The sequence below is a fragment of the Papio anubis genome, chromosome 3 (assembly GCF_008728515.1).
Source record: "Papio anubis isolate 15944 chromosome 3, Panubis1.0, whole genome shotgun sequence".
In the NCBI taxonomy this organism is placed as follows: Eukaryota; Metazoa; Chordata; class Mammalia; order Primates; family Cercopithecidae; genus Papio; species Papio anubis.
The window spans coordinates 33,904,141-33,919,140 of NC_044978.1; positions in this window are offsets into that span (position 1 = coordinate 33,904,141).

Genomic DNA, 15,000 nt, shown 5'->3' on the forward strand with positions numbered 1-15,000 from the left:
GGTATCCCAGCACTTTGGGAGGCCAAGGTGGGAAGATCACGAGGCCAGGAGATTGAGACCATCCTGGCTAACACGGTGAAACCCCATCTCTACTAAAAATATAAAAAATTAGCCAGGTGTGGTGGCACACACCTGTACTCCCAGATACTCGGGAGGCTAAGGCAGGAGAATCGCTTGCACCCAGGAGGCAGAGGTTGCAGTGAGCCAAGATTGCACCACTGCACTCCAGCCTGGACCACAGAGACAGACTCCATCTCAAAAAAAAAAAAAAAAAAAAAAAAGAGTCAAGGTAAAAGTCGTGTAATTTAATCAAACATGTGAACTCACAGTGACCCCCACAGTTTGCACAGTTGGCACAGTTTGCAGGCCTGAACATACATAGATACACTAGAATATGTTGAGCAACTTTATCCTCTTCACAATCTGGGGTACCTCTTCTGTTTCCATATTTGATCAGCAAAGGTCATCCTGTACTTACTCATCATTTCAAGTTAACAGTAGCTCTGGAATTTATGCTGTACTGCAGTAACTGTGTGTAATTCTACCTACAAGGAATCATGTGAAAGAAGAAGTCATTTAATTGCAACACCATTATAAAGTCAGAAAGCAAAAATGCAATTTTAAAACAAAAGCTATTTCAAGACATATGGTACAAAAGGAAGAGGCAGCGGGTCAGGGAAACTGGGTTTCCATTGAGATGTGCCAACTTCGTCGTGTGACTTTACAGGAAGCATATAGCCTTTCTGGATTGCAGTTCCTATATTTACAAAGCAGATAAGGTGGGGTGGGTATCTGCTGAGTCTCTTTCCAGTTTGAGCTTTTCTGTTCTCATTCTGTATAGAGAAGTAGTCTAGTTTAAAGCTTAGTGTTAGGTCTAATGTTTGGGTTGTTATTCAATGTCAGCTTCAAATGGTTGTTTTGAAGCTACAAGAAGGACAGGCAAATCAGGTATTATCACAGATCATTGGCCTTCCTGAGGTTTAGTTCAAGGGAAAAGGGCTTCCTCCCACAGTCATTTTATGCTTCAGCAGAAAATGCAGGAAAAAATGCTTCAGATAAGTATGAACATCTTCATTAATAAAATCAACTTCCCTCATGTTCTTAGTCATGATGCTTGAGAGACTCACCAAATTCTCTCCTTTGGTTCAAAAAAAGGAAAGAAAGCCATAAAATACAAGTGTCACCTGGGACAATAGACATACTAGATCAATGTCTCTTACAAGTCTTGATTAATTTTTGACAATTTTACACTCTTAAAAATTACTATGTATCAACACAAAAACCTGCACATGGATGTTTTTAGTAGCTTTATTTATAATTTTTGCAAAAACATCGAAGCAACCAAGATGTCTTTTAGTAGGTAAACAGATAAACAGACTGACCTTTTCCTTAACTCTTAGTAGGATTACACATGCAAGCATCCCCACCCCAGTAAAAATGCCCTCTAGATCACCGGATCAAAAGGAGCAGGTATCAAGCATGCACGAATGCAGCTCAAAACACTTTGCTCAACCACACCCCCACGGGAAACAGCAGTGATAAATCCTTAGTAATAAATGAAAGTTTGACCAATCCACACTAATATTTAGGGTTGGTTAATTTCGTGCCAGTCACTGCGGCCATAAGATTAACCCAAGCTAATAGAACTTGGCGTAGAGAGTGTTTAAGGTCTACCCTCAATAAAGCTAAGTTCCATCTAAGCTGTAAAAAAACTCCAGCTGAAATAAAATATACTACAAAAGTGGCTTTAATATCCTGAAGACACAATACCTCAGATCCAAACTTGGATTAGATACCTCACTATGCTCAGCTCTAAACTCTAATAGGTGTATTAACAAAACCACTCGCCAGAGTACTACAAGAAACTGCTTAAAATTCAAAGGACTTGGTGGTCCCTTATATCCCTCTAGAGGAGCCTGTTCTATAATTGATAAACCCTGATGCACCTCAGCACCTCTTGCCACCAGCCTATATACCGCCATCTTCAGCAAACCCTAAAAAGATCACAATGTAAGCACAGGAACACACATAAAAAGGTTAGGTCAGGCTGGGTGCCGTGGCTTACGCCTGTAGTCCCAGAACTTTGGGAGGCCAAGGCAGGCAGATCACAAGGTCAGGAGTCGAGACCATCCTGGCTAACACGGTGAAACCCCGTGTCTATTAAAAATACAAAAAATTAGCCGGGCATGGTGGTGTGTGCCTGTAGTCCCCGTTACTCGGGAGACTGAAGCAGGAGAATGGCGTGAACCCGGGAGGCGGAGCTTGCAGTGAGCCGAGATCAGGCCACTGTAGTCCAGCATGGGCGACAGACCCAGACTCTCTGTCTCAAAAAACAAAAAACAAAAAACGTTAGGTCAAGGTGTAGCCCATGAAGTGGCACGAAATGGGCTACATTTTCTATGTCCAGAAAATCTCACAACAACCTTTATGAAATCTAAGGGCTCAAGGAGGATTTAGCAGTAAACCAAGAGCAGAGCGCTTGGTTGAATAAGGCCATGAAGCACGCACACACCGCCCGTCACCCTCCTCAAATATTACTGTAGAAATCACTATTACTAATAGTTTTATATGCACATATAGAAGAGATAAGTTGTAACATGTTAAGCATACTGGAAAGTGTGCTTGGACAAACCAAAGTGTAGCTTAAACCAAAGCGTCTGGCTTACACCTGGAAGATTTCACTGTGACCTGATCACTTTGAGCTAACTCTAGTACCAAACCTCGCTAAAAAATATTATTAAACTATCTTAATCAGGTGATTTACTTTAAAAAAAGTATAGGTGATAGAAATTTTTACCATGGCGCAATAGACGTAGTACCGTAAGGGAAAGATGAAAGAACTATATCAAGCACTAAAAAGCAAAGACAAGCCCATATACTTTCTGCATAATGTATTAACTAGAAACACTTTACACAGAGAACTATAGCCAAGTCCCCCCAAAACAGACGAGCTACCCAAGAATAGCTGACAGAGCACACTCACCTAGGTGGCAAAGTAGTGGGAAGATTCATCAGCAGCGGTGACAAGCCTACCAAGCCTGGTAATAGCTGGTTATCCGAGACAGAATCTTAATTCAACTTTAAACTTAGCCACAGAATTACTTAATTTCCCAGTAAGTGTAACTGTCAGTCTAAAGAGGGACAGCTCTTTAGACCCTAGGAAACAATCTTCCTACAGAGAGTAAAAAATATTACCACCATAGTTGGCCCAAAAGCAACCACCAGTGAAGAAAGCATTTAAACTCAACTTCTATCTTCAATTCTAATCACTCTACTGAACTCCTAACATCACATTGGACTAATCTATTACTTAATAGAAGCAATAATGTTAATATAAGTAACATGAAGACATTCTCTATTACATAAGCTTACACTGCATAAGCCTACATCAGAATAACCCACTGACATTTAACAGCCTAATATTAATAAACGATATAATAAGCACCCTATTATTTACACTGTTAACCCAACAAAGGCATGCTCTAAGGAAAGTTTACAAAAAGTGAAAGGAACTCAGCAAATCTTACCCTGCCTGTTTACCAAAAACATCACCTCTAGCATTACCAGTATTAGAGGCACTGACTGCCCAGTGATGTGTGTTCAACAGCTGCCATATCCTGACCTTGCAAAGGTAGCATAATCACTTGTTCCCTAAGTAGGCACTTGTATGAACTGCTACACGAGGGTTCATCGCTCTCTTACTTTTGAAATTGACCTATCCGTGAAGAGGTGGATATAAATAAATAAGATGAGAAGACCCTATGGAGCTTTAATTCATTAATGCAAAGAAAAACTCAAGCCTATAGGCTCTAGCCTACTATCTCTGCATTAAAAATGTTGGTTGGGGCTGGGCGCGTTGGCTCACGCCTGTAATCCCAGAACTTTGGGAGGCCGAGGCGGGCAGATCACGGGGTCAGCAGATAGAGACCATCCTGGTTAATACGGTGAAACCCCGTCTCTACTAAAAAATACAAAAAACTAGCCGTGCATGGTGGCAGGCGCCTGTAGTCCCAGCTACTCAGGAGGCTGAGGCAGGAGAATGGTGTGAACCCCGGAGGCGGAGCTTGCAGTGAGCTGAGATGGCGCCACTGCACTCCAGCCTGGGCAACAGAGCAAGACTCCATCTCAAAAAAAAAAACATTGGCCCAATTAATTTGATCAATGGAGTAAGTTATCCTATGGATAACAACAAAATCCTATTCTAGGATTCCCTATTGGCAATAGGGTTTACGACCTCGATGTTGGATCAGGACATCCTAATGGTGTAGCTGCTATTAAGGGTTCATTTATTCAATGATTAAAGTCCTACCTGATCTGAGTTCAGACTAGAGTAATCCAGGTTGGTTTCTATCTATTTAACATTTCTCCTAGTATGAAAGGACAAGAGAAATAGGGCCCACTTCATAAAGTGCCCTCACCCCATAAATGATGCTATCTCAGTCTAACAAACCATCACACACCCATACCCAGGAACAGGGTTTGTTAAGATGGAGGAGCTTGGTAATTGCATAAAACTTAAAATTTTATAATAAGAGGTTCAACTCCTCTTGTTAACAATATGCCTATAATTAACCTTCTCCTACTCATTATCCCCACTCTTATCGCTATAGCGTTCCTTACACTGATCGAACGAAAAATCTTAGGCTATACACAACTATGCAGAGGACACAGAATTGTCGGTCTCGATGGGCTGCTTCAACCATTCGCTGATGCAATAAAACTTTTCACCAAAGAACCCTTATGGCCTTCAAAATCTGCTATTACCCTTCACATTATTGCTTCAACACTAGCCTTTTCCATCACTCTCCTCTTATGAACTCCCCTCCCTATCCCAGACCCTCTAATTAATTTTAACATAGGCCTCCAATTTATACTAGCCACATCAAGCCTAGCCGTCTACTCTATTCTATGATCAGGATGAGCATCTAATTCAAATTATGCACTAATCAGCGCATTACGAGCTATGGCCCAAACAATTTCATATGAGGTCACCTTGGCCATTATCCTGCTATCAGTTCTACTGATAAGTGGCTCATTTAACTTATACACACTCTTCACAAAGCAAGAATTCCTCTGACTGCTCCTACCATCATGGCCCTAGCCATAATATGATTCATCTCCACACTAGCAGAAACTAACGGAGCCCCTTTTGATCTATCAGAAAGAGAATCAGAGTTAGTCTCAGGCTTCAACATCGAATACGCCACAGGCTCATTTGCCCTCTTCTTTATAGCAGAATATATGAATATTATCATAATAAATGCCCTAACTACTGCTATTTTCCTAGGAGTACTACACACTATATACTCACCAGAACTCTATACCACAAATTTCATTACCAAGACCCTTCTTTTAACCATTCTATTTTTATGAATTTGAATGGCATACCCTCAATTCCACTGTGACCAACTCTTACATCTTTTATGAAAAAACTTCCTACCACTTACACTAGCATTTTGCATATATCTCAATGCTTGTCCTAATTTCCACCATCCCACCCTAAACATAGGAAATATAAGAATTACTTTGATAGAGTAAACAATAGAGGTTAAAATCCTCTAATTTCTAGAACTATAGGAATTTAGCCTACCCCTGAGAATCCAAAATTCTCTGTGCTACCTATCACACCATAACCTAGATTAAGGTCAGCTAAATAAGCTATTGGGCCCATACACCGAAAATGTTGGTTATACCCTTCCCGTACCCCTTAGCTCAACTTATTATTTCCCTCACCCCATTTTCACAGGAACTCATATCACAATGCTATGCTCACACTGATTTCTCATCTGAACAGGGCTAGAAATAAACATACTAGCCCTTACCCCAATCTTAATTAAAAAAATAAATCCCCACTCTACAGAAGCAGCCACCAAATATTTCCTTACACAAGCAACCATATCTATAATTCACATGACAGGTATCCTTTCCAATAACCTGTTCTCCAGACAATGAACAATAATAAACACTATCAATCAATTCTTATCCTTAATAATAATAGTGGCCCTAGTAATAAAACTAGGAATATTTCCCTTTCACTTCTGAGTCTGTGATAACCCAAGGAATCTCTTTAATGTCTGGTATACTTCTCCTCACATGATAAAAAGTAGCTCTTATCTCCATTATGTTTCAAAGTTTTTCATCAACAAACACAAACATCCTCCTAACACAATCCTATCCATTACAGTGGGTGGTTGAGGGGAACTTAACCAAACAACTGTGTAAAATCCTAGCCCACTCCTCAGTCACTCACATAGGTTGAATAATAGCAGTACTAATTTATAACCCAAACATTACCACCCTAAACCTGATTATTTACCTTATCTTAACAACAACCGCATTTCCAGCACTCAACCTGAGTATAAGCACCACAAAGCTATCATTATTTCACGCCTGAAATAAATGAACATGGTTGACACCTGTAATTCCACTAATTCTACTATCCTTAGGAGGTTTATCCCCATTAACAGGGTTCCTGCCTTAATGAATCACCATTCAAGAATTTACAGAAAACAATAGCTTTATTACCCCAATCATTACAGCTATCATAACCCTACTCAACCTGTACTTTTACATACGCCTAGTCTATTCCTGCTCAGTAATACTATTCCCCTCATCTAACAATATGAAAATAAAATGACAATTTGGAAACACAAAACCCATACTACTCTTCCCCCAGCTTGTCATCTCTTCTACCCTCTTCTTACCCATCTCTCCATTAATATTAAATAAAACTTAGAAATTTAGGTTAAATAAGACCGAGGACCTTCAAAGTCCTTAGTAAGTAAGTTACTCTTAATTTCTGTAACAGATCTAAAGATGGCAAGATGCTATTCTGCATCAATTGAACGCAAATCAACCGCTTTGATTAAGCTAAGCCCTTACTAGATTTATGGAATTCAAACCCACGAATAAAATTTAGTTAAGGGCTAAGCACCCTAATCAACTGGCTTCAATCTACCCCCGCCGCCGTTGGGGGAGAAAGGCAGAGAAGACCCAGCAAGATTGAAGCTGCTCCTTTGAATTTGCAATTCAACATGAGAAATCACCTCAGGGCTGCTAAAAAGAAGCCTTGACCTCTGTCTTTAGATTTACAGTCTAATGCTTACTCAGCCATTTTACCTTTTCCCCACTTATGTTCATCAATCATTGATTGTTTTCAACTAACCACGAAGATACCGGAACACTATACCTGCTATGGCGCAAGAGTGAGGATAGTAGGCACCGCCTTAAGCCTTCTAATTCCAGCAGAACTAGGCCAGCCAGGAACTCTGCTAGGAGATGATCAGATCTACAATGTTATTGTTACCGCTCACACATTCGTTATAATTTTATTTATGATAACACTAATCATGATTGGGGTTTTCGGCAACTGGCTAGTCCCTCTGACCATTGGTTGACTGGACATGGCATCCCCTTGAATAAATAATATGATTTTCTGACTTCTCCCCCTATCTTTTCTACTCCTACTTGCGTCTTCAATAGTAGAAGCTGGAGCTGGAACCAGCTGGACAGTTTGTCCCCCTTTAGCAGGAAACCTAGCACATGCAGGATCCTCTGTGGCTCTGACCATCTTCCCGCCCCACTTAGCAGGTGTTTTTTCTATTTTAGGGGCTATTAATTTTATTACCACAATTATTAACATAAAACCCCCAACCATATCCCAGCATCAAACACCCCTTTTCGTCTAAGCAGTCATTATGGCAGTCCTTCTGCTCCTTTCCCTCCTAGTCCTAGCCGCCGGCATTACTATACCGTTAACTGACCGTAACCTCAACACTACTTTTTTTGACCCTGCTTGTGGGGGTGACCCCATCTTGTACCAACATTTATTCTGATTCTTTGGTCACCCTGAAGTCTATATCCTTATCCTACAAGACTTCGGGATAATCTCCCACATCGTAACATATTATTATGGAAAAAAGGAACCATTTGTGTACATGGGCATAGTACGAGCCATGATATCAATTAGTGTCTTAGGATCTATCATATGGGCTTACCATATAATTACAATAGGAATAGACATAGACACACGAGCATACTTCACTTTCGCTACCATAATTATTGCCATCCCTACTGGTAACAAGGTCTTTAGCTGATTAGGTGCCCTGCACCACGGTAACATCAAATGATCTCCTACAATATTCTGAGCCCTAGGATTCATTTTCCTTTCCAGAGTAGGAGGTTTTACCAGCATCGTACTAGCTAATTCAGCACTAGATATTGTCTTACACGACACATACTATGCTGTAGCCCGTTTCCACTACGTTCTATCAATAGGAGCAGTATTCGCCATTACAGGGGGCTTTGTCCGCTGATTCCCCTTATTTTCAGGTTTTACACTTAAGCAGACCTACGCTAAAATCCACTTCATCATTATATTCATACGTGCTAATTTTTTTTTTTTTTTTTTTTGAGACGGAGTCTCGCTCTGTCACCCAGGCTGGAGTGCAGTGGTGCGATCTCGTCTCACTGCAAGCTCCGCCTCCGGGTTCCCGCCATTCTCCTGCCTCAGCCTCCGAGTAGCTGGGACTATAGGCGCCCGCCACCTCGCCCGGCTAATCTTTTGTATTTTTAGTAAAGACGGGGTTTCACCGTGTTAGCCAGGATGGTCTCCATCTCCTGACCTCGTGAGCCGCCCTCCTCGGCCTCCCAAAGTTGTGGAATTACAGGCGTGAGCCACCGCGCCTGGCCTATTTAACCTTTTTTCCACAGCACTTCCTCAGCCTATCGGGTATGCCTCGACGTTACTCCAATTACCCTAAAGCGTACGCCACATGAAATATTATCTCATCCATAGGCTCGTTTATCTCACTAACAGCAGTTATACTAGTAATCGTTATGATCTGAGAAGTCTTTGCTTCAAAATGAAAAGTATTAGCAATTACACAATCATCTACTAATTTAAAGTGACTTTACGACTGTCCACCACCTTACCACACATTCGAAGAGCCAACCTATGTGAAAACCTAAATGAGAAAGGAAGGAATCAAAACTTCAGAAACAGGTTTCAACCAGTCCCCTAACCCCTATGACTCTCTCCATAAGATATTAGTAACATTATTACATAACTTCGTTGAAGTTAGTTTATAGGTTAAATCCTACATGTCTTGATGGCTCAGGCAGTTCAATCAGGCCTTCAAGACTCTACATCCCCTATTATAGAAGAACTACTCACTTTACATGAGCACACTCTTATAATTATTTTCCTAATTAGCTCCCTAGTCCTATACATTATTTCCCTAATACTCACAACAAAATTAATTCATACTAGCACCAAAGATGCCCAAGAAATCGAGACTGTGTGAACTATTTTACCTGCCATTATCTTAATTTTAATTGCCCTCCCATCCCTATGTATTCTGTAAATAACTAACAACCCTTCTCTTACCATCAAATCAATTGGCCACCAATAATATTGAAGCTATGAATGTACAGACTGTGAAGAATTAAGCTTCGATTCTTATATAATTCCAACAGCAGACTTAAAGCCAGGAGAACTTCAACTCCTCGAAGTTGATAACCAAACAATTCTCCCAACAGATATCCCCATCCATGTATTAATCTCATCCGAAGATGTCCTGCACTCATGAACTATCCCCTCATTGGGCCTGAAAACAGGTGCAATCCCTGGATGCCTAAATCAAACCACCCTAACTGCTATACGACCAGACCTTTACTATGGACAGTGCTCAGAAATCTGTGGGTCCAACCACAGTGTTATACCTATTGTCCTAGAATTAACACCCTTAAAATGCTTCAAAACCTGATCCACGTCCACACTATAACATCACTGTAAAGCTATCTAGCATTAACCTTTTAAGTTAAAGACTGAGGGGATCTACACCTCTCTGCAGTGAATGCCTCAACTAGATACTTCCACATGATCCATTGTCATCCTGTCAACAACCATAACTTTATTCTCCATTATTCAGTTAAAATTATTAAATTTCATTATACATCTTGTACACCAAAAAGAATCAAAATGCAAAAACATAAAGCCCCCTGAGAATTAAAATTGATGAAAATCTATTCACCCCTTTTACTACCCCGACAATTCTAGGCCTACCCACAGTAGTATTAATCATTTTATTTCCCACCCTACTATTTCCAACCTCCAGTCATCTAATTAGTAAACCAATTGGTTTCCATTCAACAGTGACTAATTCAACTTGTACTAAAACAAATAATAAGTACCCATAACATTAAACGACAAACCTGATCCCTTATACTGATCTCCCTAATTCTCTTCATTGCCTCAACCAATCTCCTCAGGCTTCTGCCCCATTCATTTACACCAACTACCCAATTATCAATAAATCTAGGTATAGCAATCCCCTTATGAGCAGGTGCAGTAATTATAACTTCCGCTTTAAGACGAACACCTCCTTAGCTCACTTTTTACCACAAGGCACACCTATACCACTTATCTCTATGCTAGTGATCATTGAAACCACTAGCCTATTCATTCAACTGATGGCATTAGCTATGCAGTTAACAGCCAACATTACAGCCGGACACCTACTAATGCATTTATATTGGAGGAGCTACACTAGTACTATAAACTATCAGTCTTCCCACAGCTTCAATCTCTTCATTATTCTAATCCTACTGAACATCCTCGAATTCACCGTAGCTCTTATTCAGGCCTATGTCTTCACACTACTTGTAAGCCTTTACCTATATGACAACACATAATGACCCACCAAACACATGCCTACCATATAGTCAAACCTAGCCCCTAACCACTAACAGGAGCTCTCTCATCTCTCCTAATAACATCTGGCCTGGTCATGTGATTTCACTTTAACTATATCACTCTTTTAACCCTAGGCCTACTAACCAACACACTAACTATATACCAGTGATGACATGACATTCTCTGGGAAAGTATATTTCAAGGCCCCCACACGTCAATCGTCCAAAAAGGCCTCCGATATGGAATAATTCTATTCATTATCTCAGAAGTATTCTTTTTTGCTGGTTTCTTCTGGGTATTCTACCACTCTAGTCTAGCCCCACCTCCAGAATTATGGGAACATTGACCCCTAACAGGCATTTTTCCCCTCAACTCCTTAGAAGTCCCTCTCCTGAATACATCTGTGTTATTTGCATCAGTAGTTTCAATTACTTGGGCTTACCACAGCCTGATAGAAAGTAGTCGAAAGCAGATACTTCAAGCGCTATCCATCACAATTACCTTAGGAATTTACTTGACCCTTCTACAAGTCTCAGATTATTTTGAGGCCCGGTTTACTATCTCTGACGGAATCTATGGCTCAACATTCTTCATAGGCACAGGCTTTCATGGACTTCACGTTATTATTGGATCAACGTTTCTCACTATCTGCCTCCTCCGCCAGTTAAAATTCCACTTTACATCAAACCACCACTCTGGCTTTGAAGCTGCCGCCTGATATTGACACTTCGTAGATGTAGTATGACTATTCTTATACATCTCTATCTACTGATGAGGATCCTACTCTTTTAGTATAAGCAGTACCACTGACTTCTAATCAATTAGTTTCGATATTATCAGAAAGAGAGTAATCAACCTGACACTAGCCCTAGTAACCGGCACCTTACCCGCCCTATTACTACTAATAATAGCATTTTGGCTCCCACAACTTAATATTCATACAGAAAAATCCAACCCCTATGAATGTCGATTTGACCCAATAACTTCCACCCACCTCTTCTTTTCCATAATATTCTTCCTAAGAGCCATCGCACTCCTCCTCTTTGACTTAGAGATTGCTGTGCTACTACCCCTGCCATGAGCCCTTCAAACAACCAACATGACGCTAATAATCAGCACAGCCCTTCTATTAGTTACCATTTCAATCCTACGCTTGACTTATGAATGAGCCCCAAAAGGGTTAGACTGAGTTGAATTGGTAAATAGTTTAAGTCAAAATAAATGATTTTGACTCATTAGATTATGATAGACCATATTTACCAAATGACCTCTATTAATATCATGATTATATTAGCATACACCATATCACCGCTAGGAGTGTTAGTCTATCAATCCCACCTAATATCATCCCTATTATGCCTAGAAGGCATAATACTATCAATATATATCATAAATACTCTTATAACTTTAAATATAGATTTCACTCTAGCATCCATAATACCCATTATTCTCCTAGTATTTGCTGCCTGCGAAGCCGCAATGGGCCTTGCCTTACAAGTTTCAATCTCCAGTGCATATGGCCTAGATTGCATACAAAATCTAAGTTTACTTCAATGCTAAAAATTATTATTCCAACAATTATACTGTTACTGATGATATGATTCTCTAAAAATTCTATAATCTGAATCAACATGGTTATCCACAGCCTACTCATCAGCCTCATCAGCCTACTATTTTTTAACCAATTCAGCAATACTCATCCAACTTCTTATTAATATTTTCTGACCTGCTGACATCACCCCTTCTAATCTTAACAGCCTGACTAATGCCTCTTATAATTCTAGCAAGCCATTATCACCTGTCCAATGAATCACCCCTATGAAAAAAATTATATATTTCTATATTGATTTCCCTACAGATGTTTTTAATCATGGCATTCACTGCCACAGAACTAATTATATTTTATATCCTCTTTGAAGCCACACTAGTTCCTACCCTAATTATCATCACTCACTGGGGCAACCAACCAGAACGCCTCAATGCAAGCTCATACTTCTTATTTTACACACTAGTAGGATCCCTTTCTTTACTTGTAACACTTGTTTATACTCAAAATACCTCAGGTTCACTACATATGCTAGTAATAATACTTACTATCCAAGAGTTGTTAACCTCCTGATCCAACAATCTTATATAACTAGCATGTATCATGGCCTTCATAGAAAAAAATACCTCTATATGAACTTCACCTATGACTCCCCAAAGCCCATGTAGAAGCCCCTATTGTCAACTCAATAGTACTTGCAGCAGTACTCCTAAAGCTAGGCAGGTGCGGTGTAATACGGCTTACTCTTATCCTCAACCCCGAAACAGAACATATAGCCTACCCTTTCCTCATGTTGTTCCTATGAGGAATAATTATGACAAGCTCTATTTGTCTATGACAAACTAATCTAAAATCACTTATTGCCTACTCTTTCATAAGCCACATAACACTTGTTGTTATGTCTATCCTCATTCAGACCCATTGAAGCTTTAGAGATGCAATCACCCTTATAATTGCTCATGGACTCACTTCATCCTTACTCTTCTGCCTAGCAAATTCAAACTACGAGCGAGTCCATAGCCAAATCATATTGCTTACCCGAGGCCTTCAAACACTGCTCCCACTAATAGCCTCTTGATGACTTCTGGCAAATCTTACTAACCTTGTCTTACCCCCTACCATTAATCTAGTGGAAGAACTCTTTGTGACTATGGCCTTATTCTCCTGATCAAATATCACTATTACGCTTACAGGACTTAATATACTAATTACAGTGCTTTACTCCCTGTATATGCTAATCTCAACACAATGAGGGACACTTTCATATTATATTAACAGTATGAAACCTTCCTTTACATGAGAAAACACATTAATACTTATACATCTTGTGCCTATCTTCCTATTATCCTTAAACCATAAAATTATTATGTGGTTTGCATGCTGTAGCTATAGTTTACCCAAAACATTAGATTGTGGATCTAACAATAGAAGCCTGCAACTTCTTACCTACCAAGAAAATATGCAAGAACTGCTAACTCATGCCCCGATGTTTAACAACATGGCTTTCTCAACTTTTAAAGGATTAGAATTATCCGTTGGTCTTAGGAACCAAAAACATTGATGTAACTCCAAATAAAAGTAACAAACATGTATCTTCCATGGCTATAACAGCCCTAATCCCCTTAATCCTACCGATTACTGTTACCTTAGCCAACTTCTGCAAAATAGGCTCATACCCAAATTATGTAAAAACATCTATCGCACATGCCTTCATCATTAGCCTCATCCCAACAACAATGTTTATATGCACAGACCAAGAAGTCGTTATCTCAAACTGACATTGAATGACGATCCAAACTCTCAAATTCTCACTAAGCTTCAAACTAGACTACTTCTCCACAAAATTTACCCCAGTAGCACCACTCATTACCTGATCTATTATAGAATTCTCAATATGATATATAAATTCAGACCATAACATTCATCAATTTTTCAAGTACTTATTTTCTTCATCACAATATTAATTCTGGTTACTGCCAACAATCTCTTTCAGCTCTTTATCAGATGGGAAGGTGTAGGAATCATGTCTTTCTTACTAATTAGTAAGAATTACTAATTCTGATGGTATGGCAAAGCAGATGCTAATACAGCAGCCCTCCAAGCAGTCCTGTACAACCTCATCGGTGATATTGGCTTTATTTTAGCTATAGCATTGTTCATGTCCTCCAACACATGAGAATTTTAACAAACATTTTTTCTAGACCTCACCCCCAACTCCTTCCATTAATTAGCCTTCTCTTAGCAGCAGCAGAAAAGTCAGCTCAATTCGGCCCCCATCCCTGACTTCCATCTGCCATGGAAGGCCCAGCCCCAGTTTCAGCCCTACTTCACTCCAGCACTATAGTTGCAGCAGGAGTTTTCCTGCTCGTCCGCTTCTACCCTTTAATAGAAAATAACCTATAAATCCAAACCTTTACATTACGTCTGGTAGCTATTACTACCTTATTCACAGTAATCTGTGCTCTAACACAAAATGATATCCAAAAAATCATAGCATTCTCCACCTCAAGCCATCTAGGCCTTATAATAGTCACAATTGGCATTAATCAGCCACACCTAGCATTCCTTCACATCTGCACCCATGCCTTTGTTAAAGGTATATTATTTATATGTTTAGGATTCATCATCCATAGCCTCAATGATGAGCAAGACATCTGAAAAATAGGAGGGCTATTCAAGACTTTACCCCTTACTACTTCTTCCTTTATTATTGGCAGCTTTGCACTTACAGGCACACCTTTCCTCACAGGCTTTTACT